At 38.9% G+C, this 25,484-nt stretch overlaps 1 protein-coding gene and 1 non-coding gene across 9 annotated transcripts in view; both read right to left on the bottom strand.

Moving 5' to 3' along the window:
* The window catches only part of Erc1 (ELKS/RAB6-interacting/CAST family member 1), a 337,373-nt gene that overhangs the window by 129,338 nt on the left and 182,551 nt on the right, over positions 1-25,484 (bottom strand). The gene's annotated exons all lie outside the window — the stretch shown is intronic.
* Positions 18,646-18,757, bottom strand: LOC131907526 (U6 spliceosomal RNA). Its single transcript, XR_009378433.1, has one exon. It is a non-coding gene; the product is annotated as a U6 spliceosomal RNA (small nuclear RNA).

A 25,484-nucleotide genomic window follows, 5' to 3' on the forward strand; every position in this document is an offset into this window, starting at 1 on the left:
GTTTCCTTGGTGTATAATTGAAAGTAAATTTCTTTAGAGCTGTTCATCAATATGGTAATCACTCAGCTTAAAAATAAACTGAAGAAATAAAAAAAAAATCAGAGTTAAGAAAGGGATTAACTAGAGACAACATATGAAATATTTGTAAGTCAAAAATACTCTTTTACTTCCTTGAACAAAGAAATAGATTGTGAAAAATCAAAGTCAGTCCATGGGGTTTAGGAGGTCACAGGTGAGCACATCACAGGTGAGCACATCACTTCCCTTTACCACTGGCAACTACTTCTTTAGCTTGTCGGCTGCTCGAGATCAAGTTTAAGGTACCAGCAGGGCATTCTGCAGCACTGGCTTCAGAACACAAACTCCAAACTAAATCAAGTGTATGTCAAGAACTCCATGTGTTTCCCTGCCTATTGATGGAAGATTGTAAACAGCAGCAACGCACCACAGAGTTCATGCCTAGGAGAAATTCTGCTACCCAAGCCTGCCTAAGACTCAAAAGATGCTGGTGGGGAAGAAAGAGCAAGCAGTTTCCAAACAGTGAGACTATGTACCGTGGATAACATAATACTTTAGTGCTACATAGCAGAAATTCAATCATCTGCAGCCAATGGAAAAGCTTTTCTACTACTCAAACCTAATCAAATTTCATGCCAGTCATAAGTGAAAACATTTTTCCTGTATAAATTTATCTCCATAGGAAGAAAGAAAAGCATAACTGGTCAAGCGAAATAGCCAGAGGAATATCAGTAACCTTATGAAGTAATCTTTCATTTCTGGACAGATAGTGGAATAGTGCTTGCAAATTTCATATCACAGTACCATTTCCAAGAAATTCTAGCCTAAAGCAGACTTAATTAGCTGAGTCTTGGTTTGTCTATAATGTCAGAAAAATCATTAGAATTTCATTTCCTTACAAACCAGCCCTTTTAGTAGATACAGTACCACTTACAGCTTACCGTTGCTTTTCTCCAATTCCTATATATCCTAGCCTTTACTGTTGAGACTCTGAGTAACAAAGCAGTAACTAATAATCAAGTGCTATTTTAAGTGTTTGGCACATATTATCTCCTTTAAAATCCCCTAAAACTCGGTCTTCCTAATTTTATAGACGTGGACACAGAAAACTGCCAAAGAAATAGTGAGGCCTATTTTAAAACCCAGCTGGGCCCAGATTTCTGTGCCCTTATCAGTGTCTTTCAGTTAGGGAGTCTATTGAGAGCCGCTGTTAGTGCAATAACAGTCATGAGGAGTCCTAAGAAGAATGCTTTAAAACACACTCATCTTCACCTGGAGAATGGAAAGAAGGAAGGAAGGAAGGAAAGGTGGAGAAGGGAAGGAGACAGGAAAGTGCCATGATGAACACAGAGTGTTTGTTATGGTTTAGATCTTAAATATTTCCCAAGGGCTCATGTGCTGAATGAAGAAAGGTACCAGCTGATGGTGCTTTTAGGAGGTGCCAAAACATTTAGGTGGGGGTCCTGGTGGAAGGAAGTGAGGTCACTGGAGGTGTGCCCTCGAAGGAGATATGAGACCCTGGGCCCTCCTCTCCTTACATTCTGGCCGCCAGCAACATGACCACCTTGCCTCTGCCATGTCTTCTCCACCATGTCTTGTCACAGGCCTAAAGCAACTGCGCCAAGTAACCAAACACTGAGGCTCTGACAGCTCTGAATGCATGAGACACAGAACACTTTTCTCCTTTAACTCTCCAGTGTCTCAGCAGTGATGGGAGCTGACTAGTGCGGCATCACTTTAGTACAATCTACTCATTTGTGTGTGTAAGTTATGTACCACCTCTCTTAATGGGGTCAAAATAAAGAAACCAAGAACTGGAAAGCCATTGGCCTTCATTAATGTGCCATGCTACTTCCATACAAGTAGGGAAAGATCCAAAATTATTGTTATCAGACTGATAAACAATTTAACTCTTTCTCCTACAATATGACATACTAATAATTATTTCTAAACTAAAATGTCATGAATATGCACAATTAGATACTCTCCCTTTCTACAATGTGAACATGATTCCCAAATTGTGAACTGTGGTATGTCAGGGACCTCACAAGTTACTGCAGAATATTTTAAAAGTTGGGCAAAACACAGTGATAGGTCAGATAATGTACAAATTACCAGTTCAATGTGGGACTATGCTACATTATTCTATCTTTGTGGAGTTTTCTATAGCTGCTATAGGTTTAGATTTGTTTGGGCTGCTATAGCAAAGATCAACTGTGGTGGCTGAAAAATGCAGTTCTGTGGTATAGTGCTTCCCTAGTGTTCCCAAGGCCCTAGGTTTAATCTCTAGGACCACAATTCAAATTCAGAAGCCCCAGGAAGATTATAAGTAACAAAAATGGTTTGTAGTTCAGGAAGTGGGGAAGTGTAAGATCAGGGACTGGCACACTGGTTCATGGCAGCCACCTTTTTGCTGTTTTTCTCACATGATGAAAGTGATAAACAGATTTTGGGAGTTCTTTTGTAAGGAACAAATCCCATTCATGGGCTTTTCATCAGCATGATCCCTTGTGGAAGCCCTTTCTTATTACTAAAACTTCAGGGATGAAGATTGCAATAGAATTGCTTAAGGGATACAGACATTCTAATTGTAGAAATAGGATTTATAAGTTCACTCCACATTGAACAAAACTCAGTGTGGATCAAGAAATAAGTGTTCACCGGGCGGTGGTGGTGCACGCCTTTAATCCCAGCACTCGGGAGGCAGAGGCAGGTGGATCTCTGTGAGTTCGAGGCTAGCCTAGGCTATAGAGTGAGTTCCAGGACAGGCTCCAAAGCTACACAGAGAAACCCTGTCTCGAAAAACAACAACAAAAAAAAAAAAAAAAAGAAAAGAAAAGAAAAGAAATAAGTGTTCAATATGAGGCATAGGCTTGAAAACGATGCAGTATTCAATAAGCACTTATCCAAGCAGTAATTATTTAAAATGAAAGGATTTTCCTTCAATATATTACTAATATGAATCTCCTTATTTTGACATGATTATGAAATTGCTAGGACATATTTAAAATGTAAGAGTCTAAGTGCTGTTAGGAAATGTTTGGTATTTATTTTGGCCAAGGAATCATGAGAACTTTGCTGACTATGCTGGAACCAAGTTTTTGGAAACCTGTGTTCTAATAAAAAAACACGGTTTTCCTTCAGCAAATAATATGACAAAGTGAAGAAATTTCAAGTATTGTAACTGTGAACCTAGAATGTGAAGAGGTTGAGTTTTTAATAAAATGTCCTCACTTTAATATAACTGCTCCTAACCCTCCCCACATACACACACATTTTTCTACCCTGGATCTTTATCTGTTGCCACTCTGCTGCAAAATTCTAACATACAAGGGGAATTTGCTTATGAAACAATCACTACTACTCACACAACAATCCTACAGCTAAAGAAGGAAACACCATCTCAACCAAAAAACCTACACTTCAACAGCTGCTCGGTCTCATAGTGTCTCTATCCCTGTCAGAGACTAGGATACTGCTTAAAAGCAATCCTGCTACTTTTACTGCACTTAAACAAAGCCGACCCACACACAACGACCATACACAATAATGATCTTTGAGATTTATCTCCTGATGTTCTAAGTCTTGCTTTCAGTGTTGAGGTGAGATTTATTACAGTGAACTAAATTGCCAGGGTTCATACTTCATCGTATCTATAATAGAACACAGAAATACCATGCTATTTTCATTATAGATTAATTCCATTCTAGTCAAGGAAATATACAGTACCATATAAGTTGAAAGCATCTTTTTACAGTATGTTTGAAAAAGTTAAGATGGAAGAAGACAGCAGTGAACATGAATCTAACCTAAATAGTAATTTATGAAAATGTTTGCTTCTAAATTTAAAAAATCTTAATGAGCCACAATCTTCCCAAAACAGTAACTGATTACTATAAAGATGTTCTGGGATTAGCTAAACATAAACATAAAACACAGCTCTGGAACTTCCTTGTGCTTTGAAAGTGAAGATGAGTCATTAGGAGGTATGCAGACACACAGAAAACAAAAAATGGTGAGAAGGCAAGAAGCAACCAGAGTAAAGAAACACCTTCAAAATTAACAGCCCCATAGAACTGAGACACAGACAAGTGCTTCATGTAAAATCTGTGTACTCCAATATTGAAACACCACCACCTTATCCAACATTAAGTACAGGGATTGTGTGGGCTAGTATTCAGCACAGCACCATGAAGAGAGGGGGAACTGGAAGAAGAAAATACATGCTAACTGAACCCAGAGCAAAATCACAAACAAGCTATTTTATAAAATGCTTCTAAAATTTAGTTATTTAAAATCCCTTTATTTATTAGTCCAAATTAATTAATGGGGGGAAAAACACTGATTTTATCTTTCTTTTCATGATAATCTAGAGAACTGGAGAAAAGCTGAAGTTTGCAAAAGCAGCCATCTTCTCACGACAGAGAACACTGTGAGCACTAGCATGTCAGAAAACTCTCCAGGGCTGTTCCTGCTTCAGAAGCCCATCACCACTTCCAAGAGTGATGCCTGCTAGGAAGGGGACATCTGAGTGCAAAATTGTCCAACTATAATCATATAAAGATAGATCTATTGTTTGTATGAGATTTAAATACTAGCTCTTGTGTATTATGTAATTACTGGGATACACTGTAACAGACAGAATAACCATAAGATGAATAATTAACATATTTAAGTTACCATGGATCTGATGTAACAAGTAGATCTCTCCTTGTCAAAAAATCTGACTAGGTCAGCTCCATAGCACATTATTTTATCACAATAAGGCTTCTTCATAATAGCCCAGTTTATCTCTATGGTATCAGAATGGAAATGCTTAGGGGTTTAATCACAGTGATCTTGTCAAGAAGGTAATAAAATACAACAAGTAGATCTAGAAATAAAAAGCATGTCCTCCTGTACACTATGACATGCAAGATGCAAATACGCAAGCCTTGTGGAACTGTTCTTCCTCCCAGGAAATGAGAGCTGCAAGAGGACTGCTCCTCTAGGCTGCCAGTTCTAGCTCAATATTAATGTGTTAAGCAATTACCACATGGAATGGTCCCTTTAGTGCCACCTGGTCTACTTCCCAGCAGTGAGCTCCACTCCCAGGCTTGTCATGGCTCATTTAAACAGCACAGTATGCTCCCTCTACAAGCCTGCTCTGAGAGTGTATGGAGTTAAGGTATAATGAGATACGAAGGTGTTTATCATGAGGAATACTGGAACTATGAGCCAAAGCAACGGGAGCTGGACATTATGAGCAGGCTGGGAACACCAAGAGATTTTTTTTTTCGTTAACGAATACTGAATAAATAAATTATTCCACAAGACACATAAAGTTTAAGTAAAGGGAAAAGTTTCAAACAGAAGTAAGCCTTACAGAAATTTAGAGCACAAACTAATACTTCAGAAACAAAATGAGGAGTGGAAAGTCCATCTTTCATCATTGTCTTTTTGCCGCTTTTCCACATAAAACTGTGGTTCATGGGAGATGCAATTTACCTCATGCCATAAACAATGGCAATTTTTTTTGCTTTTTGTTTTTTGTTTTTCAAGACAGGGTTTCTCTGTGTAGTTTTGGTGTCTGTCCTGGATCTTGCTCTGTAGACCAGGCTGGCCTCAAACTCACAGAGATCCGCCTGCCTCTGCCTCCCCAGTGCTGGGATTAAAGGCTTGCGCCACCACTGCCTGGCCGCAATGGCAAAATTTTTACAACAGATATTTTCTCTAAAATGCAGGAATCAAGCTTCAAAATGGAAAACTATGTGAGTAAAATAATGGGCAAGAAAAATTTACACAAGGGAAATGGAGGGGAAAATCTACAAAGAAAAAAAATTTACTTTAGCTTGGAACTTAAATTTCTGAAAGACACTGTGAACTCACCCAACATGGAAAGCCTCCCTGTGTATTCTGAAAGGTAAGAACGCAGTATCTGCATAGAATAGAAACACCATCAGGGAATGAACACAGCTAAGTCAGAAGTACCAACAATGGCAAGTGCTGGGGTCAGGGCACTGATGACAGTGTCGGCGGAAATGGTTCACAGTGGATAAAAACTAGCCAAGGAATAGGGAGGAAGTTCAGAGTTCAAGATCAAAGAAAGATGGATCTAACGCTATTGAACAGAAAAGAAAGTCACAAATGTTGGCTCTATTTGTAAAAACAGAGAACAGTAGAAAAACGTGCTGGGTGCACACTAAAGCAGCAAGGGTCCTAGGTGTCCACAGCAAAGGCTATTGGTGAAAAAGAACCAATCATGAGAAATTCCAATACATAAGAGTCACATTCAGAGTCTCATGCACAGAAATTAACATGGGAAATCCATGAATAGATATCCCAAGTCTTCATGGAGAAAAACGGGAAGCTGCCCTGAAAAAACAGGACTCCAGGGGGATAGTGCCATGGAAACATTCCCTTCAGAACCAGGGGAAACCTATCATCCTCTGTAAGGAAAAGGAAGATTCAATAGCAAAAAGAGCCCTTTAAAGGGTTTGGGGATGTGTTATGTATGTATGTGTATGTATATTTCAGTGAAAGACAGCTAGCTGAACAGGTACTCTGAAAAAGAAGTTTCAACAGAAAACAAGAGACATCACATTGTGTCTTAGGGTTTCCATTACTGTGAAGAGATACCATGACCATGGCAACTCTTACAAAGGAAACATTTAAGTGTGTGGTAGCTCACTCATAGTTCAGAGGTTGAGTCCATTATCATCATGGCAGGAAGCAAGGCAGCATGTAGGCAGACAGCACACAGGTGCCAGAGCAGGAACTCAGAGTCCTTATAGGAAGTGGTCTATCTCACTGGGAGTGGCTTAAGCATATATGAGACCTCAAAGCCCGCCTCCATAGTGACACACTTCCTCCAACAAGACCATACCTACTCCAGCAAAGCCATCACCTCCCCATTAGTGCCACTCCTTTTGGGGGCCATTTTCTTTCAAATCACCACATGCTGTAAAATCCAGAAGCAACAGAATCCTTTCAATTAGTATAGCAAAGTTCTTCCTAATGGAATACATTAATAAATTTCTCCAGCTACTGCTTGATATTCTCTTTATTACACTCAAAAAAGCTAATGAAATAGGAACCCTGAAAGACTCCAGATAGGAGGCACTTGCAGAGACTTTACTGGGCACCTAACCAGCATCCACACCTTTTGCCTTCCAATGCTTTTTTATGTATCCATCTCCTCCATGATGTGCCTTAAAGACAGTCTATCCTGGACTTCAGAGATTGATATAGATGGGCCAAAAGACTCCATCTCTGATGCCACTTTTAAGGCTGATGAGTCTTATGTCAAAGAGGGAACCCTCCCTCCCCTCCCCATGACTTGGCCATGTGGCTCAGTCTGCCCTAACACATACTGAGTAGAAGAGGTTAGGAAGTAGGAGAGAAGGGCATCTATGAAAGAATTTCTGACATCCAAGAAAGCAACAAGAAGAATGAAACTCAAAGTAGAGTCTAATGTCCCTATGTATACCTGGCCAGTGGGTTATATTTATGATTCCCTTGCTTTCATTTAATGGTTTCATTTTTCCTCACCACAATGTAAAACTATTGTGAAATAGTAATGAATCTTTCTCCCCCATTCCCATTAAATCCTAGATAATACACTGAAAATAAAAGGTTTGGAAATCATAATTCCCAAGGAAAAAAACTCAGCTAGGTGTGGTTATGCATAAATGTACTCTGAACACCAGAGAGGCTGAAGCAACAGGATCCTAGGTTTGAGAGCAGCCTGGAATACATGGTGAGACTGTCTCAAAACCTCCCACTCAAATACACACATCACACCTAATACCAAACTTAATATAGAGAAAATAGAATTGTTAAAAAACAGAAAGCACTACCTTGCAAGCATGAAGACCTAAGTTTGAGTCTCTATAATAACTACACACACGCCGGGCGGTGGTGGCGCACGCCTTTAATCCCAGCACTCAGGAGGCAGAGCCAGGCGAATCTCTGTGAGTTCGAGGCCAGCCTGGGCTACCAAGTGAGTTCCAGGAGAGGCGCAAAGCTACACAGAGAAACCCTATCTCGAAAAACGAAAAAAAAAAAAAAAAAAAAAAACTACACACACACACAAACATACACACATAAACACACACACAAACACACACACACACACAAGCACACCTGCACACACAGCAAGGTGGTACTGGGAAAGCAGACAAAGGAGGATCCCTGAGACAGCTGAACAGCTACCCATTTGGTAAGTCTCAGGCCAATGAGAGATTGTCTCTAAAAACAAGGTAGACAGTCCCTGATAAGTGATGCCTGTTTTCCGATCTGCATGCAATTGTACACACACATATCCTCCCACCATGCTTCTGTACGTGTACACACACACACACACACACACACACACACACACACACACACACACCCCAGTAAATAGTATGTAGTTGTCTACTATATTTAAAGATATTCAAATAGCTTGGAAAAAACAAACATAGCGAATAAAGAAAATAAAGAGATAGTAAGAACAGAAATCATAATATATAAATCAATGGAGGAAAAAATATATAGCCAACAAACTCCAAATCTGCCTCCTTGGAAAGAAACAAAGTTGGAAAATCTCTGATAACACTGAATAATGAGAAAAAGATAATAGTCACAAGGTACAGGACTGAAAACAGTAAGTAAGGCACAATTTAAGCATTTGGGGTGGTAGATGGCTCATAGGGAGGGCCAGGGCACTTGTTGCCAAGCCTGACAACCTGAGTTCAATCTTTGGAACCGAACTGACCCCCATGAGTTATGCTCTCACCTCCACAAACATACTATGGCACATATACACACGTGAGTACATACACAAACATACGTACACACAGACACAGTAAATGGAATAAAAGCAAACAAGTCAGAAGAAGAATCATAACCATAAAAATAAATGGTAACTAGTAATCATCGTAACAGCATTAGGGCTGGAGTGGTGGAAAGCACTGGGAAGCCCAAGGCCTGCGAGGATGAGGGACGAGGACTGGTCGTTCAGAGCCTGCCAGGAAGAACATGGCAGGAAAACCAACAAGAAAAACAAACAAGAACACTGCTCTATGTGGCAAGGGAGAGATAAAATTTGATTGCACTGTTCCATCAAAAGCTTGGAGTTACCTTTTTATAGTAATTTGTGTGACTTTTACAAACAAAATTGGTAACGTGCAATGTGGCATACAAAAGGACATTAGGCATTTTTACTGGTGGCTTTGTTTTGTTTTAAGACATCTGTCTCTAGCCTAGGTTGATCTCAAACTCACTAAGTGGCCTTGACCTTCTGATCTACTTGCCTTCACCTCTTGTGTGTTGGGACATTACAGAGGGAGGGTGTGTGTGTGTGTGTGTGTGTGTGTGTGTGTGTGTCTGTGTGTGTCTGTTTGAGGGGTCATAGTCATGCATTGCCACAAACTTTAAAAAAAAAAATGTGTTACTGAGATCAATTCCAGGGCTTTATGCATACTGAACAAACACTCTACCAATTGAGCTACATTCTCATTTTCTCACATCAAGTTTCTGAACACTGTAGTAACGTAATTAGAAAATTTAAAAGAAAAAACTGTCATAAATGAGGTTACTTAGGAATAAACCTAGCAGATATTTAAGAATGTTGCTGAGCAAAATGCACGAGGTGTTAATTAAAGTCACTGTGGTGGTTAATACTACCAATGTGATAGGAACTAGTAGGAGCTGGGTGATACAGACCTGTAAAATTCTAGATTGAGCTCACTGGTGGGAAGGCTCACCCCAAACATGGGCAGCACCACTGCATGGGCTGGGACCCTGGGCTGAATACAGAGCAGAAAGGGAGTGAAGCACCAGCACTCATCCCTTCCTGCCACCTGACGGTGGATGTAATGTGACCAGCTGTTCACGCTCCTGCCACCAAGGATTCCCTAACAGAACCTTCACTGTGAACAACAGGAAAGTACCAAATATAGTCAGAAAGGAGAGTTTACTAAACAGAGGCAGTTGAGGCTAAACTAAGACTTGATTCTATAAAAGTCCACATTTTTCCTAAATTAGTCTGTAAAATCAATGCAAATAACTATTAAAATCTCCTAAGGACTTCTTCAAAGAACTATTCAGTATCATAAAAAAGTGTAAAGGATCCAGATGGCTCTGGCAAAGGACACTGAAGAGAGGTTCACTCTGCTGATACGCTGGAATGTACAACAGTAAATACAGCAGCAAGGAACTATCACAATCACTAACAGGTGAATGGAAAGCTGTACTGAGATGCCAAATTGGCTCGGACACACAGGGACCCTTATACTTTAGGGTGGTAGTAAGACTGGCTTTCCATAACGAAAACTAAACTAAGTAACTTTCCCTATGCCAAATATCTCCAGTATATTTTTAAAATTTGAATATCAACTGAAACATACAAGTAATTTTATTAAAATACAAGCCCAACACAAACAAACATATATAGAAAATTGTATTAAAATAGTATTATTTCTTTCAAGATGATTTACTGAAAGCTATTCTTCACTCACCATAGCTCTAAGTTTATATTCAGCTACAAAACTTGGTGATTTGCTGTATAATATAATCACTCTTCACAAGACACTGGGTACCTGCAAGTGTGTGAGTTTTTCAAAAGAAGGGAAACTAGTATCTCAATGAATATTTTACCCACAATCCTCAGCAGAATTTTGGAGCATGCAGCAAGTCCAAAAACAATGGGCTGGAGATGGAGAGATATTTCAGCCTGCTGCTTTTGCAGTAGACCAGGGTTTGTTTCCCAGAACCCACCTAATTAATATCTTATTCTAGTTCCAGGGGGATATGATGCCCTCTTCTGGCCCCTGAGGGCACAGCATGAATGTGACATGCATAACATATGTAGGCAAAACACTCATACACAAAAAATAATAATTTTTTTAAAGTAGTCAATAAGATTTGATGTGAGTCATGAGAATAAAGAAGGTGGGAGGGCTTTAAAAGGCAAAATTATGGGAAATATTTCTAAATATAACAGTTTAAACAAACAAAAAAACAAAAAAGGGAAAATAAGATAACTTGGAATAGGCTATTTTGATGAGTAGAGATAAAAAGTACAAAAAATTGTTGAGACCAAGGTTGGATAAAGCACAGGGACAAATAGCCAAACGAATGGAAACACATGAACTATGAACCAATGGCTGAGGGGCCACCAACTGGATCAGGCCCTCTGAATGGGTGAGACAGTTGATTGGCTTGATCTGTTTGGGAGGCATCCAGGCAGTGGGACCGGGTCCTGTGCTCATTGCATGAGTTGGCTGTTTGAAACCTGGGGCCTATGCAGGATCGCTTGGCTCGGACTGGGAGGAGGGGACTGGACCTACCCGGACTGAGTCTACCAGGTTGATCTCAGTCCCCAGGGGAGGCTTTGCCCTGGAGGAGGTGGGAATGGGGGTGAGCTGGGGGGAAGGTGAGGGGGGCCGGAGGGGGGAGAACAAGGGAATCTGTGGCTGATATGTAGAACTGAATTGTACTGCAAAATAATATATATATATATATAATATATATATAAATTAAAAAAAAAGAGTCAAGGAAAACAGTCTTCTCCAGGGAAGAGCATATCAGTTGGATATTGAATACCAAGTAATCATCACTTAAAACATACATACAAGCAACATTATACAGATTAAACACATTATATTTAGGAATATACATACATGCATATGGAAGAAGAAATGATGAATGTAACTACATTGTACTCTCAAAAATAAAAGAAATCTATAAAATTGAAAAAAAATAAAAAAAAAAAAAGGTCAGAAATGTGTCTAGGAACAAAATTCTGGAGGACTGACTACACAACATGGACCTTCTGGAAGTTCCCAAACATACTTGTAAAATAATTAGATTAAGATTCTCAAGAAAGGTGGGAAATTTAATTTCCTGAGTAACTTGTTTTAGAAAACATGTTCCAAACCACTTGTGTTCTACAAAACTGAGTAGTACTTTTACTCAGTTCAGTAATCAGACCTGTACTGATTACTCTCAAAAATGAAAACAGTAAATAAATGTAAATTAAGTGAGACTTGAGTATAGCTCATGCTGTAGTAGAGGAAGCCATGATATGAGTGTTTCTTGCTGGGTGTGGTGGTGCATGCGTTCAATGCTAACATTCAGATATCGGTGAGTTCCAGGCCAGCCAGGGCTACACACTGAAACCCAGAAAAAAGTGAGAAGGAAAAGGGGGAGGAGAGGCTGAGAAGAGAAACAGGGGGAGGGAAAAGGAGGAAGAGGGTTTCAGGTATCTGTCTTTTACTAAAATAAATACCTATATCTGAATCAATGCTATTTCTCTAAGAGAACTATCTTGTTCTCATTAACTTACAAGTTTAAACCTGAATTACAGGTGTCAGCATTAAATAAAAGCAATCTGAAATCTTTTTTTTTTAAATTTTATAATTTAATTTAATTTTACATATCAGCCACGGATTCCCCTGTCCTCCCTCCTCCCAATCCACCCCCCATTCCCATCTCCTCCAGGGCAAGGACTCCCCTGGGGATTCAGCTCAGCCTGGTAGATTCAGTGGAGGCAGGTCCAGTCCCCTCCTCCCTTCACCCAAGCTGAGCAGTGTCCCAGCATAGGTCCCAGGCTCCAAACAGCCTACTCATGCAGTAAGGACAGGTCCCGGTCCCACTGCCTGGGGGCCTCCCAAACAGTTCAAGCTAATCGACTGTCTCACTTATCCAGAGGGCCTGATCCAGCTGGGGGGTCCTCAGCTATTGGTTCATAGTTCATGTGTTTCCACTAGTTTGGTAATTTGTCCCTGTGCTTTTTCCAATCATGGTCTCAACATCTCTTGCTCGTACAATCCCTCCTATTTCTCACCGGTTTACATATTTGAAATATGAGCCACAAATGGCAATTATATAAAGAATATAAGCAAGGCAGACAAGGGAGAGGAGCAGGGTAGATGTGTAGTAAAAGTAAGGGGCACAATAAGAACAATACTAAGCAAGAGACACCACATCCCGGGAAGAGACTAGGAGAAGCAAGGTAATTCTTGATGGTTTTCTGCAGACCTATACATCACTACCTGTAAAACTGAGGCTACATTTAAAGGTCAAGAGTGTTTGTTGTTACTGCTAACTACTAACCACCAGGCTCTCAAAGATAACAGTATTTCTAGCCAGAAAAACTCCCATATGTTCAAAAAATAAAAGTAACATAAATTTACTCTTCTTTTCAAAACTGCTCTAGGCTGCTGTGGTAGTGTGCATTTCCTAGTCGGCTTGTCAGAATCCACAGAAGCCCACTGTGGTTTTTTTAGTAGGAACATGCTGCAAAATATAAATTAGGAGGATAAAAGGTGTCTGAAGGTTTGACTGATTCACCTTGGTGCTGTGGGATGGTCTGTATGTCAAGAGTGTTGCTGATTGGTCAATAAATAAATCATTGATTGGCCAGTGGCCAGGCAGGAAGTATAGGCAGGACAAGGAGGAGAAAAAAGCTGGGAAGTGGAAGGCTGAGTCAGAGAGACACTGCCAGCCGCCACCACGACAAACAGCATGTGAAGATGCCAGTAAGCCACGAGCCATGTGGCAAGGTATAGATTTATAGAAATGGATTAATTTAAGCTGTAAGAACAGTTAGCAAGAAGCCTGCCACGGCCATACAGTTTGTAACCAATATAAGTCTCTGTGTTTACTTGGTCGGGTCTGAGTGGCTGTGGGACTGGCAGGTGAGAGAGATTTGTCCTGACTGTGGGCCAGGCAGGAAAACTCTAGCTACACCTTGGGCTACATACTCCCATTTCATCAGATATTCTTTAAAAATAAATAAATAACTTTGAAAATTTCATACCTGAACACTGAATAAAACTATTGAATTTATTATATTATATGCCATGGTAACATACTGCATATTTTGTAATGCTTCGTACGTTTCTTAGTGTACTGCAAGTATAAGGACATACAGCTGCCTTTTCCCTTTGTTTTCACACCTGCCATATTTTATCTACTATCATTAGCATAACTGTACAAATGGGATTCTCCTTACATATCTGAATCCTCTGTGAGATTTTGCATGTGGCTTCTTTACTCCATCTAGTTTGCTATGCAGAATCTCTGGATGTAATTCCAGTGGTCAATTCTTGCTTATGATTCCTATACTTTTGGAGTCTTATGGAGGAAATCTTTGCATATGTGAGTATCTTCAAGTGTTTTGCTTTAGAATTTTCAAATAATTTTTAGGTCTTAAATAGTCACAACCTTTTTAAAACAATCAGATAAGGGTCTAGTTTCAACCTCCTACATGTGGATATCCAGTTTCCGAATGTTGTTATTGAAGAAAATGGCCTTTACCCAATGTATACTTTTCTCTTGTGTTAAAATTAGTTCTTTGAGAATTTCGTACAATGTGTTTTGATCATATTCACCACCTCCTGCTGTGGAATAATCCTTCTGTACACTGTGAAGATGTATTGCAATTACTGTCAATAGAAAGCTGATTGGCTCATGGCTAGGGGGAATTTTGAGAGCAGAAAGAAAGCTGGGGAGAAGAAGGGTGGAGTCTGAGGAGACACCATGAGGTGTAGAGTGAGCAGGATGGGAAATACATACACAAAGTAAACGAGCCTCGGGGCAGCACATGGATTAATAGAAATGATTTAAGTTTTAAGAGCTAACTAAAAACAACCCAGAGCTATCAGCTGAGCATTTAAAATTAATAATAAGTCTCTATGTGGTTATTTGGGAACTGGCTGGTGAGACAGAAAACTCCACCTACAAATGGTGCCCAAACATCGGGCACCTACATCTACAGAAGACCTGAGATGCTTAAAAAAGATTCCAAACACACACAAAAAAACAAAGCCAATCATGGCTTCTTAGTCTCACAATCTCTTGGTGGCCACAGTACAGAGACTTGTCTCCTGGAAGCTACCAGCAGGATGCAGCCAGCTGACAACTGCCAAGCGCTAGCACTATTCACTAAGCTGAGCAGTGCCAGTGGCTGACATAACAATTTAAGATTTATCTCATGCAATCAAAAAACAATATAGATGCTCAGTAAACACAGATCCAGGTAGAAAAAAACCTCTAAATGGGTTACAGTGTGTTTAAAATATACATAGGCTTGGGAGAGAGAGTATCAACAGTCATAGATTAAAAAATAGTTTAAAAATAATGAAGTAAAGCCCTTAAAAAAAGAAATAAAGTAATAAAAAAAAATAAGCCATGGGAAATGGGAAATGAGAGTCTGGATCCTGTATGTTATTGTGTTGTCTTTAGATTTTTCTGATTGTTAATGAAGGAACGGCAGCTGCTAAGACACACTGGATTATGAAAACTGCTGGATTAAATCAACCTATATATTTTTAAAATGTCTTGACTTCAAAGTGAAAACTAGTTATGCTTTTATTTCCATGGGAAATGAGAGGCTATGGATTCATTTCAGGTTGATATAGATTAGGTTTGATTGGGGAAGACACCCTGAAAATCCTACCTATAGACATAAAGAAATAAAACTAGAAAAACTACAAAACATGTAACACATATTTTCTCTGCTCAAACATAAAACAAAGAAACATCTCTGGTTAATTTCTGTATAACACATAGTCAATACTTTCATTAATACAAAAATGTATGTTAACTTTAAAAATTTATGTATTTTCGGAACAAGGAGACCAAACACCAATGAAAACGGATGGCCCAGGTGATCCAGCATCTCAAAATGCCCCTGTTACAGTCTCCTCAAAATTCTGCATCCAAAACAGCTTTAAGGCTGCTGGCTGAGATGGTCTAACCTCACAAACTACTCCAGTCAAGACTTAAGGATTATCCTGATTTTCTCAAGGTTCCCCCAAATATACTAGTACCTACAAACAACAGGAAGTAGTCTAGAGAATGATGCCTACATTCCCAAGAGATGGGGTATGGGTGGGTTTGGTTATTCAGTGGATTATGAATGTTTGTCATTGTTTTGGGGGTGGTTACAAGTTGTTATTGGTCATAGTCAAAAAAAAAAGTTAAACAAAAGTTAAATTCAAAGATCTCTTTCTAAAGGAAAAAAGGGATATGATATTGGAATGATAGGGAAAAAGGGTAGATTATTGAATTTATTTTAATCCAAAAAACAACTATTAACCTCAAAATATTTTACATTGGTACATTTTGGTTTATTGATACAAATTTAAAGTTCATTTTATCATACGGCATGTATGTTTCTACTCTTGTTTGGGGTATTGTGTTTATGGAGCTCATTTAAAAATATAATGTATAATTAAAAAATACAGATTAATAGTCATTTATAATTATCAAATTTACAGTCATATTAGGCATATTTTCAATGTTAAACAGATGTATTTAGATACACTTCAAAGACTTATAGAATATGGCATTTAATATGTTTAATGACCTAAGGCTTTTCATGACAGTGAGACACGTCTGCTCCTAGCAGCACCAATTTACTTCAAAAGAAGATGATGGGCATCGAAGAAATTCCATATGGAGCTTACTTTCTTTATGGCGAAAGCTAGCCATTTGGGCAAAGAAACTGCCCGTGCCTCAATTGCTGACAGTGTACTGTCCAAACTGGACAAGCATGATGCAAAAGAAAGTGACTACCAAACTTTGCCAAGACAAGGTAGGCCAGTCCTTCAAAATTCCCTGCTTCTCAAAAATATCAGTCAGATATACAAGGCCTGTAGGCCAAAGTTGGATACCCCAACATTACCGAAGAATTCTGGGTGCCTGTCCAGGCAGCCAGATGCCCCTGTTGTTAGATAACATTACACCCTTTTGGAGTCTTTGATGGAGTTAAAGACTTAATAATTAGACTTAAAGTTTTCTTTAGTTATGATAAAAGGTAAATTAGATATAAAACTTTAAACTCACAAAGATAAGTGATAGAATATTTTCTCTAATTTTGCTAAATACAAATGAACTGGATATTGTAACTGTAATTCTTACTTGATAACTGTTTTTGTTGTATATAATTTTACTATGTTAAAGTTAAAGCCTTCCTTTTTAATTAGACACAAAGGGGGAAATGCTGTGAAATAATCCTTCTGTACACTGTGAAGGTGTGTTATAATCACTGTTAATAAAAAGCTGATTAGTCTATGGCTAGAGAGGATTTACCAGACAGAGAAAATGCTTGGGAAAAGAAGGGCAGAGTCAGAGGAGGTGCCATGAGATGCAGAACAAGCAAGAACAAAAGTATGTACATGAGGTAAACAAGCTTGAGCTATCTGCTAAGCATTTGTAATTAATAATAAATCTCTGTGTGGTTATTTGGAAACTGGATGGTGGGACAGAAAACTCCGCTTACAATATCCATTGCCCCTTCCCTACAAGTCCAACTTTCTGTCCTTTTCTTGTTTTAAAAAAAAAAAAATGAAGTACAGTTGGTACTGCCCTTATATTCTTGGATAAGTGGCCTTCTAATGGAGCATGGTGAGTCCACCATGTGCCATATCTTTAAAGAAAACTGTGTATTTGAGACAGCATCACTGTGTAGCCTTGGCTGGCCTTGAACTCAGAGATATACCTCTGCTTCTGATTCCTAAATGCTGAAATTAAAGGCATGCACCACCACCCAACTTCCAATATGTTTTTTTAACACCTCTATTAACAATTGGGTCCTGAAGATACTCCGACTTGAATGCATTTAATATTTCACTGCTTCACATCTTCTTTTATGCCGAATAGTATACCCATTGTGTGAGAATGGTTAGAATATTATGCCTGCAGTACTGCTTTTTGCTTAGGTTTCTTTAGGTATTTATGGTTTTTTGGTGCTACCATATGAATCTTAGGATTTTTTTTTCTAGTTCTGCAAAGGGTTTCTCTTGGTATTAAAATGACCCACTGTTACAGTGAAGGTTAAATCTCTTTTATGTTTAAGACTGTTTCTTATAAAATTGGGTACTTCAATAGTTAGGGGCATAAACTTATAAACAAATGTCCCCTTGATCAATGTGGTAGTCTGAATGTAATTGGCCCCAATAATCTCATAGGGAGTGGCACTATTAAGAGGTGTGTGGCTTTGTTCAAGTGGGCATGGCCTTATTGGAGGAAGTATGTTACTGTGGGGGGCAAGCTTTGAAGTTTCCTATGCTCAAGATACCTCCCAGTGTCTCAGTCCACTTTTTGTTGCCTTCTGATCAAAATGTAGCCAGCATCATGTCTGCCTGCACTCTGCCATGCTTCCTGCCATAATGATAATGGAGTAAACCTCTGAAACTGTAAGCTGCCACCTCAGTCAAATGTTTTCCTTTTAAGAGTTGCCATGGTCATGGTGTCTCTTCACAGCAATATAAATCCTAACAAAGACCATCAATATGCAGTAGTTTTTACCAACATACATGTCTACCCACGCTTGTTCTTGGATTCTGCTTACTTTCATCCTTCCATTCTATTTATGTCTTCAAAGGAGAAGTGAATTTCTTACAGGCAGCATTTTGTTGGATCATGCTATTAGCTAAGCACGTCTGTGTTTTTAGTAAAGAATGAAGATTATTTACATTCAGGGTTACTGGTGAAAGCTATGGTCTTTCCTTCTATTTATTTTCTTCAGATAGTTCTGAATATTTTGTTCATTTCTTCCTTTTTTACCTTGTTAACTTAATGGCTTATTGTATTGGTAATTTTTCCCCTACTTTTCATTGACATATCTATTAGTGGAATTTATTCATACTTTTATTTTTAATGGAATGTTTCGAGAGTCTGTATTTTATCCTTGTGCAAGGGTCATACTAATTTTCTCTGTATTGTTCCAGTTTTAGCAAACACACATGCTCTTTTAAAAACTTGTCTTTGTGCACGTATGGCCCAGTGCACATGTCAGCAGGTCAGATGACAACTTTAACCAAGTGAGTTCCAGGGGCTGAATTCAAGTTGTCAGACTTAGCAGCAAGCACTTTTACCTATGATTTGAAAGTCACAGTCTGAGAGTTTAATATTGCCTGCTTGTTTGCTGTAAGATGGTGCAGGAGCTTGGCATTTAACTTTCTGTGGAAAATGAACCCACTAATGCACAGTGCACTTTAAGTGCTGCCTATATGAATAATACTAAGGTGGGGAAAAAAGCCCACGCATGTTCTAAATACACCTGCACAGCTCTAGATCCACCAGCTGATTGATGGAGGACACTATCTACTACACAGCTCTAAATTATCCAGCTGACCGATGGAGGACACTACCTACTGTGCAGCTCTAGATTAACCAACCAGCTGACTGATGGAGGATGCTATGCACTACACAGTTCTAGACTAACCAGCTGACCGATGGAGGATGCTATGTACTGCACAGCTCTAGATTCCCAAATAACTACTCAGTTCTTTTATCCTTTCTATGCACAAATCAATTCTCAGAAGGATTAAAATAACAGCTTGTTAAACATATCTATCAAGAATGAAAAGAGGCTGGCATTGTGGAATATTAGTTTAATACGTGTTACATTTATTTATGTTGTGGAATACTTGTTTAATGATGCAAAGATGTGTTGCATTCTTTTATGTTGCATTTGTTTACCTCTGTAAAGCTGTGTTACTTTGCCTGTCTAAAACACCTGATGGTCTAATGAAGAGTTGAACAGCCAATAACTAGGCAGGAGAGGGATGGGTGGGGCTGCCAGGCAGAGAGAATAAATAGGAGAAATCTAGGGAAGAGAGGAGTGAGGAGCAAAAAAAGAAGGAGAGGAGGACAACAGGGGCCAGCCACACAGCCAGCCACAAAGTAAGAAGGAAAGACAGATACATAGAATAGAGAAAGGTAAAAGCCCAGAGGCAAATGGTAGACAGAATAATTTAAGTTAAGAAAAGGTGGCTAGAAACAAGTCAAGCTAAGGCTGGGCATTCATAAGTAAAAATAAGTCTCCATGTATTTATTTGGGAGCTGGGTGGCAAACCATAAAAGAGTTTAAAAAAAAAATCAAACCAACTATAGGCTAGAGAGATGGTTTAGCAGTTAAAAGTATTTGCTGCTCTTCCAGAGGATCTGGGTTTGGGTCTCAGCACCCACATGAGGCAGCTCACAACACCTCTAACTCCAGACCTAAAAATTCTGAAGCTCTGCCTCTGCAGACCTACCCACATGTGACATATACTAAAATAACAAGAAAATAAACATAAATTTTTTTTTAAAAAAATGAAAGGGTTTTCTGAGTTTTGTTTGACTACTAAGAGAGAGGGGATGCTAAATGAATTTGAGTAGAGACTACAGCAGCTTTTTAGAATCTCCATGACTTAACTTAGAATTAAAATGACTATAGTCGTTACCCTTAGTACTTCATTATTTTGTGTCTCCTCCTTTCATTCTTTTTTCTTTCTTGGGGAAAAGAGGCTAATATAAAAGGGTAATGACAAATAGTAGTTAACAAAACCACAGCATAAGAAGGAAAAGAAGACCATTGTGGGATTTGCAAATAAAAACTGTTCCTTCTCCTTAGGTTTGCTTAACCAGCTCAAATGTTCCTAATGAAGAACTGGCAGGCCACCAACTGCAGTTTTACATCTCCCCAATTCATGGCTGCCACTTATCTGTAACAGATGCTCCAAAGTTATAATCATAAATGCTAGAGATGGAAAAGAATATTAGGTCATTTTTCTTGGTTTGATGAGGCCAGGATTGTTCCATAAAACTGGACAATTCCAGTGCTTTACTGAAGAATTTTATGTATAAGTGGGTCACTGCTGTCTTCTTGAGAAAGATGATTTTTCATGCTGGGTACAGAATTACACAAAAGCGTGGCTAGGCCCTTTTCTCATGGCAGTCCCCTCTATTTCTTTGACACTTCATGCTCTCCAGTTACACTGAGAAAGCTTTTTTGTTTGCTCAATTATTAATAATTTAATAGATTAAAAGAATTTTGTTTTTCCTATGAATTATCACCAAGAAAAATTTTTTAAAAGTTTACTATTAACTGCTTACTGTACAAGAAGCTGTTCTCAATTCTATGTAAGCAATCCACTGATCATTTCCTATGAAAGGCTATCACTTTAAAAATGAGAACAGTTGCTGCCTAAAGAGGCTAAATAACTTGCTGAAGTCACAGAGTTAATGAGTGCCAGAGCCAGGGCTCAAATCCAGACTCTGTTACTGCTGGGATATGTTCCTACTAGTCATTAAGTGCAAAGAAACACATATCATAAGCCTCACATAAATTAACAGCAACAAAGATCATTCTTAGCAAATTCTCAGAAAAGATGCACTACAGCCAGGATGATTTGTACTGACCCAACATGTAGAGAACAGGAGTCCAGACAGAAAAAGGAAAGGCTCTGACTGTGTGACAGCTGATCTTGGCTATCAACTTGACTACAGCTGGAATCAACTAAAACCCAAGTAGCTGGGCATACCTGTGAAGGATTTTTCTTGATTGGATCATTTCAGGTGGGAAGACCTGCCTTAAGTCTAGATCTTTTGAGGTTGTAAAACACCCTACTCTGCCACCCCACCCCTTAATCTGGATCATTTGAGGTAAAAGAGAACCACCCTAAATCTGGGCCACACCTTCTGGGGCAGCCTACATAAAGGGCATTAAAGAAGCGGCTTTTTGCTTTTTGGCTCCTTGACCTCTCTCTCCCTCTCACTAGCTCATCTATCCTGCTACTGAGGTATTTCTTTGCTGGTCTTAGAACCTAATTCCTTTGTGTTCCAGTGTATACCGAAGTCAGCTGACATATATAGCCTCATGAACTGAACAACTATCAGATTCTTGGACTTTCTGTTGGGAAACAGTTACTGCTGGACAAGCTGGACAGCCACTCTAATAAATACCCCATAAAAGGAACTGAAAGTTTACTGTCATCAGAACCCTTAGCATGTCATTTACACTGTTTTGTGTACAATTCAACCTGGATTAAGTGCTGTTTTTAATAGAGAATTTCCAAATCATTGTATTTCTTTGCTAAACTTTAGAAATCCCCTTTTTTATTCTTTTTTTTCTTTTGGGTTTTTTTTTTTTTTTTTTTTTTTTTTGGAGACAGGGTTTCTTTGTATAGTCCTAGCTATCCTGGAACTCGATTTGTAGACCAGACTGGTCTCGAGCTCAGAACTTAAGAGATCTGTCTGCCACTGTCTTCCAAGTTCTAGGATTAAAGGCATGAACCAATATGCACATCCTACCCCTGTCCCTGGCTAGAAATCTACATTTTATAAAATACTTAAGTGTTTCACATTATGCTGTAGATGAAAAGAATACTAACAACTGGTGTGTACTATTGGGAGAACCACATGGGCTGATCTACAGGCCCTTGGAGAGAGACCTGTTAAGAACCACCATTTTCTCTACAGATGCTCTGGATGGAGGTTAGGCATATAACAATCAGATGTTTAGTAGGAGAGCACTAGACAAGCTCCTTATTGCTGTGTGAATACAGAAGACTGTTGCAGGAGAATTGTTTGCACTGAAGTCCCACAGTTGTGCCAATAAAACCACCTTGAATCAAGGAGGGAGGTAGTGGTGGGCTGAGTGGGGATTAGTTAGAGAGTTGTTGGGAAAACTGAGGAAGTCAAGTAAAGAGTGACAGGAAGGGGGGAGGTTTCCAGGGCTTTGGCATGGAAAAACGTGAATAAGGTGAAGTGATTGCCCCTCCACTGTTCCTTGGATTTATCAGGTTTCTTTCTCAATTTCTAGCTCCCAAGTTTTTATTAACACTAGAACAATTTAGGTTAAAGCTTTATCTGGTGCCCAACACATGGCCTTAGATCACAACTAGGTGGTGAAACAGCCACAATTGCACCAGCCCACAGCCACCCACTGCCAGCTGGCTCTGTCCTTCAGGCTGTGCAGTGCACTGCCATAGCCTGCCCCCTCATCCCCACTGTCCCATGAGCTGGTGTCTTCTGCTTAGATGTGACCCTCCAGTGGCAGGTAGCTTGGTCCCCTCCCACACTGCTTCCCAGACTAGCAGGTTTCTCCTAGGGCTCACCACTCTCCCTTCCAGCACTGCTCATGAGCAGCCAAAATGGCCCCAAGCCCAGGTGAGCAATTAGCATGGCTCTGGGCATCCTGCCAAGGCCACCTTCCCTATGGGCACAGCTGAACATCTTCACTGCAGCTGATTAGCCCCCACCACACCATCACAGTTCTGGCTACACCGTCCTGGTGAGACACCTGGGAATTCTTAAAGGGGAAATTAGGGTTTTGGGTTTTTTTTTTTTGTTTGTTTGTTTTTTTAAATAAAAAAAGCGGGGTGGGCGGGAATCTTTCCCATGTTAAGAATAGGAAATATCACAATGCAGGGAGTTAAGACCCTGTTTAGTGCTACTATGGATGGCTTGCAAATGCAAAATATAAATGAAGAGATAAGTCACTTAGCTGGGATTGACAAAATATCAAGTTTAATTATTATCAGTTTGGTAATTCATATTTTATCCCTAAGAAATGGTTTGATAATGGTGCCAAATACGAAAATTTGACAGATGAGATACAAACCTTAGAAAGACTATTAATGAGATGCAAGTTTTAGAAAGACTGACTACTGATAAAAATACAAGCCTTAAAAAGACTTGGTAATGAAAATAATTAAACTTTGACTGATAAAATATATGCCTTAGAAAGAAGTACTTATGAAAATAAGAAAAATATTCAGACACAGACATAGGAATTTAGAGCAGAACTTACCACACTATTATATTAAGAAATTGGGGTTGGGGATTTAGCTCAGTGGTAGAGCACTTGCCTAGCAAGCTCAAGGCCCTGGGTTCGATCCTCAGCTCGAAAAGAAAAGAAAAGAAAAGAAAAGAAAAGAAAAGAAAAGAAAAGAAAAGAAAAGAAAAGAAAAGAAAAGAAAAGAAAAGAAAAAAGAAATTGAAGAGGAGCAGCCCACACTTATTAGAATACCAACTTTAGTTTATCCCATTACCATAAAAGAATGACCACCAGATGATAGACAACCCCAAGATTATGCAGAAGCTCATTGGAATCCTGTAGAAGTTTTAGATTTGAAGAGATTTAAAGAAGCAGTCGTGTTATATGGTATGCATTCATCTATGTGAAGCAGATGTTAAATTGATGGGTACCTTGAACAGAATTGTCCCAAAAGACTGGGAGGATTTAGCTACAGCAACATTGGAAGATGGCCCTCATTTACAATAGTAATAGAACAACAAGATAGAGCTAGAAGTACGGAAATTTCCCAAGACCAGCTCCTCGGAGAAGGCCATTACGCTGATTTGCAAAGACAATTTAGATTTGATGATCACACCTTGGTGCTATGTCATACAGCAATTTTGAATGCTTGGGACAGGGTTGAAAAATCAGGAAAGAGGACTCAGTCATTTACTAAAATTATACAAGACACAAAAGAAGCCATCATTGATTTCTTACAAAGATTGACTTCAGCTGTAAATAGAATGATAAACAGATCCAGAAGCTAGACAAAAATTAATTGAATCTTTGGCTTTTGAAAATGCTAATTCAAAATGCAAAAGACTGATTAGGCCTTTAAAGGCAAGATCGGCACCAACAGATGAATGGATTAGAAATAGGTTGATACTGGATCTAATGCTTATGATGCTACTTTGATAGGTGAAGTAATATATGGAAATTTTAAGAGAGATTAGCAACAAATATCCCAAAAGCAAGAGACTTCAATTTATAAAGAGAACTAATTGGATTCTTCCTTACATTGTACATGGAAAAGCAATTTCTGGAGCCCCTCCATTCTATACTGATGCAAATAAATCAGGAAAAGCAGGTTATAAGTCAGGAAAATTAAGTAAACTGACTCAAAGCCCTTATGATTCAGTTCACAAATCAGAATTATATGCTATTCTTAGTGTATTATGAGATTTTCCAGAACCTCTTAATATAGTTATTGACTCTCAATATGCAGAAAGAGTTGTTTTCGCATATTGAAACTTATTCCTTATGATTTGGAATTAACTTTGCTATTTATTCAATTACAAGAAAAAAAATCAGGAATAGAAATCATCCCTTATATATATCCCACATCCGATCCCATACAGGCCAACAGGCCCTCTTGTATAAGGTAATGATGAAATTGATCAGCTATTGCTAGGAAATGTGCTAGAAGCCTCAGAATTTCATAAGAAATGCCATGTTAATAGCAAAGGTTTGAAGAAAGATTTCTCTATTACTTGGCAATGAGCCAAGGAAATTATAAAGAACTGTCCTACTTGTTCTTTGTATAACCAAACTACACTACCTGCAGGAAGTAACCCAAAGGGTAATCAAAGAAATGCAATTTGGCAAATGGATATGTTTTGTTTTGCAGAGTTTAGAAAATTAAAGTATGTGCACCTCACTACAGATACTTACTCAGGATTTCAATGGGCACCTGCTTTGAGTTCTGAAAAGGCTGATTCTGGAATTACACATTTATCAGAAGTTATGGGATCATGGGAATACCTGTACAAATTAAGACTGACAATGTTCCAGCATATGTCTCTAGTAAAATGAAACAGCTTTTTGTATATTACAATTTAAGGCATATTACAGGTATACCACACAATTCTAAAGACAAGCAGTGATACAAAGATCTAATCGGACTATAAGAGATACACTTAATAAA

The sequence above is a fragment of the Peromyscus eremicus genome, chromosome 3 (assembly GCF_949786415.1).
Source record: "Peromyscus eremicus chromosome 3, PerEre_H2_v1, whole genome shotgun sequence".
Lineage (NCBI taxonomy): Eukaryota > Metazoa > Chordata > Mammalia > Rodentia > Cricetidae > Peromyscus > Peromyscus eremicus.